The following is a 5,610-nucleotide window of genomic DNA, read 5'->3' on the forward strand; positions in this document are numbered from 1 at the left end:
GCCTTGTTTTTTTTTTATTCTAACACTGTCAGTCATCATAATCATAAGGAGGTGACATACTAAACTGACCTTGTATCATTAACTCTGGGAGTACTACATCTCTATCTGTATTTCAATGTTAAGCATAACACTTCCTGTTGACCTGACCAAGTGACCTCTTACCTCTCATCATGCTGTGCCCTGTATGTAGCCAGTTCAGATGCGGGAGGGGTTCACTGACACAGCTGATATAACCTAGAGGATTTAGGGAGAAGGGAGGAGAGGGATGAAGTGAAGGTGCGACTTATTGAGAAAATAAGGTAGTTTAAAGAGACAGCGTTCAACAGGAATCTGTATGTGGCCTCACCTGGTGTCCACTCTAGTACTTTATACCGAAAAACATGCACAGACACACGAAAACAAACAATATAGCGTAGTTATTCTCCATGGTTGGTCCTTTTGCCTATTCTTTGAAGGTGAAAGGAGCCACAGTTACACCTGAGCCTGCTATTTGTACAACACAATCCGATTGATACATGAGTGTGTAGGTGTGGGTTATAGGGTGTCTAATTGTTCTACATTTTTTTCAATATGGGTGACTTAAAATAGCCTGTTTTGTTTTTGTACAGACAGCACCCTTACCTGAGAAGTAGAAATCAAAGGGAGAGAAACTGGGAATTGAATAACTGCAGTTGACATAGCTAAGTAAAATATGAGAATACTCTCATTGCAATGTGGATGGCTCTTAAAAATAGCTTTTGGTTGCGCACAGTGTAGTCTATGGTGTTGCCAGTGTCCAGCACCCTCTGAAGAAGTAGAAAGTGAAGATCTCCCGCACACGGATTGCCTCCCGTGCTGCGTTGTTGGCCCCCCCATCCTTGAAATATCCTGCAGCGCAGCAGACCTCTCCTCTGGCACACGACGGCGAGCTACAGATCCACTGCTGGTCCTCGTGTCCATCCTCATTAAGTTATGCAGGACACAGGTAGCCTTCACCCAACTGAATTCCCCCAGGAGGCAGTCCTGGTCACCCAACCTTGCAATGCCCTACACCGTAACTGTAGGCAATCGTTTTGAAGGAATCTCCAATTGCAAGGTATCTGTAGGAATATGGAAGAAATGTCATTATTAGACTTACATCATCAGGTCATTGTGGATTACTAAAGTATAATATATTTTATATCAAATAATGATAACATTGGATAGATAGATGCATGTGCACACATATGTGCATGTGTAGCATGTGACAAAAACAGGGTCATATTAAGGATAGCATCACAAATTAATACATAAATACCACTTGAAGCTTGATGATGAGTTGATCATTTGAATCAGCTGTGCAGTGCTAAGGCAAAAACAAAAATGTGCACCTCTTTGAGTCCCCAGGACCAGGACTGTGAACCACTGCTCTTCATTTGGACCTCTTCATCTGCAGACAGGCTTTCACAGCTCTCTGTATCAGAGGACATAAAACATCACAAGAAACAGACTTCATTATACTCAAATTAGACAGCACTGAATATTATGTTACCATCATCTCTGTCCTCACTTCTAGGGACAGGAACCACACAAAAGTACCTGCCCTATCCAGAATAGCCTACTCTCACTTTGACAGTTGGGGCTGCTATCCTTTCACCCTCCTCCATGGCTGTTAGTTAGCTACCTAAAAAAGCATTTGAATTTAAAAAAAAAATAATTTACAATTAAAAATACGTCAAGATAGCGAGCTAATAGGAAGTTAGGTAGCTGGTGATATTTAATTCACTTAGCTAGCTAGCTAAAGAGAATGTAAAGTTGGCTCGATAGCATACTAGCTACGTCGTTAGCATCTCATTTGAGTTAGTCTGCACTGTAGCTAGTTAGCTAATAATACATTCGTTATTTTTTACATTTTCGAAATGTATTGTAATGATGGGCTGTCTGGAGCCTGGTCTGCGGTGCCTGGGTGTGGGTGCTTGGGGAATGTCATTGCCAGAGGGGGTGAATGTGGGGGTCCCTGGGGTTTGGAGAGAGGAAGCCCCTCTGTATTGGGCTAACCTGTCCCGGTGCAGTGCCACCTTTCTCCCCCAACGCCGATACCGATTATTGGAGGACAAAAAAAGCCGATACTGATTAAATTGTCCGATTTTTAAAATGTATTTGTAATAATGACAATTACAACAATACTGAATGAACACTTATTTGAACTTAATATAATACATCAATAAAATCAATTTAGCCTCAAGTAAATAATGAAACATGTTCAATTTGGTTTAAATAATGCAAAAACAAAGTGTTGGAGAAGAAAGTAAAAGTGCAATATGTGCCATGTAAGAAAGCTAACGTTTAAGTTCCTTGCTCAAAACATGAGAACATATGATAGCTGGTGGTTCCTTTTAACATGAGTCTTCAATATTCTCAGGTAAGAAGTTTTAGGTTGTAGATATTATAGTAATTATTGGACTATTTCTCTCTATACCATTTGTATTTCATATACCTTTGACTATTGGAAGTTCTTATAGGCACTTTAGTATTGCCAGTGTAACAGTATAGCTTCCGTACCTCTCCTCGCTCCTACCTGGCCTCAAACCAGGAACACAACGACAACATCCACTCTCGAAGCAGCGTTACTCTCTCCATGCAGAGCAAGGGGAACAACTACTCCAAGTCTCAGAGCGAGTGATGTTTGAAACGCTATTAGCGCGCACCCCGCTAACTAGCTAGCCATTTCACATCACATCGTTACACCAGCATAATCTTGGGAGTTGATAGGCTTGAAGTCATAAACAGCAGAGCTGCTGGTAAAACGCACAAAAGTGCTGTTTGAATGAATGCTTACGAGCCTGCTGCTGCCTACCACCGCTCAGTCAGACTGTTCTATCAAATCATAGACTTAGTTATAACATAATAACACACAGAAATGCGAGCCTTAGGTCATTAATATGGTCGAATCCGGAAACTATCATCTCGAAAACAAGACGTTTATTCTTTCAGTGAAATACGGAACCGTTACGTATTTTATCTAACGGATGGCATCCATCAGTCTAAATATTCCTGTTACATTGCACAACATTCAATGTTATGTCATAATTACATAAAATTATGGAAAATTAGTTAGCAATGAGCCAGGCGGCCCAAACGGTTGCATATACCCTGACTGCGTGCAATGAACGCAAGAGAAGTGACACAATTTCACCTGGTTAATATTGCCTGCTAACCTGGATTTCTTTTAGCTAAATATGCAGGTTTAAAAGTATATACTTCTGTGTATTGATTTTTTTTGTTGTTGTTGAATTTGACCCCCTTTTCTCTCCAATTTCGTGGTATCCAATTGTTAGTAGTTACTATCTTGTCTCATCGCTACGGGCTCGGGAGAGATGAAGGTCGAAAGCCATGCGTCCTCCGAAACACAACCAGGCTCTGTCGCAGCCGGCGGCGACACACAATTGGCCTAGCATCGTCCGGGTTAGGGAGGGCTTGGCCGGTAGGGATATCCTTGTCCCATCACGCACTAGTGACTCCTGTGGCCAACCAGGTCGCCAGGTGCACGGTGTTTCCTCCGACACATTGGTGCGGCTGGCTTCCGGGTTGGATGCGCGCTGTGTTAAGACGCAGTGCGGCCTGGTTGGGTTGTGTTTCGGAGGACGCATGGCTCTCGACCTTCGTCTCTCCCGAGCCTGTACGGGAGTTGTAGAGATGAGACAAAATAGTAACTACTAACAATTGGATACCACGGTCTAAGAAAGAGAGGTAGGAAGACGGTGAGCTTCAGTCGGTAAAAATGGCGGGAAAAGGGGAGATGGTTTGTTAAAGAAGAATTTCACCGGATGTTGTCGTAGTGGAACGCTAGCGGAACACCTAGCCACTTAATTAATCCTTTCCCTAACCCTTTCAGCTAAACCTTTTCCTAACCCTTTAACCTAACTCCTTACCCCAAACCTCGTTAACATTAGCTAGAATTGGCAACCTAGCCACCTAGCTAACCTAAGCCAAAACAAATGTAAATTCGGAAAAGATCATACATTTTGCAAATTTGTAACATACTGTACGAATTGCAATTTGTATCATATTCTACAAATTGTAATTTGTAACATATCATACGGAATGGATGGACATCCACAAATTAATACATACCATACAAAATGTAATATATCATACTAAATGGAGTATCTCAGAGTTACATACAGATTAATATGAAATGCTCTGTGACCATGTTGTTTCGCAAAATATTTTGAATGTAGTGAACTACTTTTTTAAAGTAACTTTAGTTAAGTAAACTATATTTTTCTTAAGGGTAGCTTTAGTGTGAATTGCTGTATTAAATTATATTATTGTATCTTAATCTATGCCACTGTGACAATACTTAGATTTGTGTTTATTGTGTATATGTTGTGAAATTATTAGATATTACTTGTTATATATTACTGCACTGTAGGAGCTAGAAACACAATACTTTTGCTACACCCACAATAACATCTGCTAAACACATGTATGTGTTCAATAACATTTTATTTGAATGAATTGGTAGCTTGGTAAACCAGACTAGCTTCGCAAACATTATTATAGCATAGGAATTCAAAAATACCGGGCACAAAAAGTTAGGTGGGTGGGGTAAGATAAAACGAGTCATGCATGGCCTTGTCTAGGTGGTGTTTTATATAAATATTGATGGGTTGAGACCGCGTTATGGGGTTTTGAAAAATAAATAAAAGCTGGACAACCACGAGTACAGGCTAAATAAGGAATTTCAACAAGACAGCTGTGGGTTGTAGGTGAAGTTGGAAGACGTCATCGACACACAGAGAACTAGTCAAACTAAAACGACATTGGCAGACAAAAGTAGATAGTCCTCCTTCACTGACTTCTTATCCATACACACACAAGGGTACAAGTCCCACATGTATACCTTCGTAAACAAACAGGCCCTGGCTGGCGAGTACGCATAGAAGTGACATTCTATGTAGCGAGTACAGAGAAGACCAGAGCATGGGCAGAACTGTCTATTTTCTTGTGTGTTCCTGTGTAACCTCTTGCTGTGTGGTCACAAAATCCTTGGCATGTCCTTCAATTTACGTTTGCACATTTTACAGCGTGGAGAAAGTTCTTCTTCGATGATGTTTAAACGGCGGTTGAAATCCAATATGTTGCATTACCGCCACCAACTAGACTAGCCTACCCTACTATTTAAATATATTTAGTCCTACCTCATGCCAACAACCTGAAAGGAAGGGACATCACCACTTAACACACCCTGTAACTCTTCTGATCTCAAGTCTTGCACACCCAAATACCTCTCTGCAACTGCCACCACAACCTACATTTTCTGCAACTTCTGTTCCATCCCTGCAATACAGTTGATAACCATTGCAAAAAAATCCAGTCTTACTGAAACATATATCACTTGTTGGCCTATCCCTCTGTACTGGTACAGATCTACTACTCACACGACTCCTCTCAGGATCCCTCCCCTTGACCCATCTTTCTCTACTTTCTTCACTGCCTCAGCATATGACAACTTCTGCACTACTCTAACCCTGGAAACCTCAACCTGCCTCTCTCGCACAGACATTTCTGATCCCCAGCCCCATTGGCACCCCTACAATTAACACATACCACTACATTCCCCAATGCTACACATCCCTTTGTATCATG

This window comes from Oncorhynchus mykiss, chromosome Y (genome assembly GCF_013265735.2).
Source record: "Oncorhynchus mykiss isolate Arlee chromosome Y, USDA_OmykA_1.1, whole genome shotgun sequence".
Classification (NCBI taxonomy): Eukaryota; Metazoa; Chordata; class Actinopteri; order Salmoniformes; family Salmonidae; genus Oncorhynchus; species Oncorhynchus mykiss.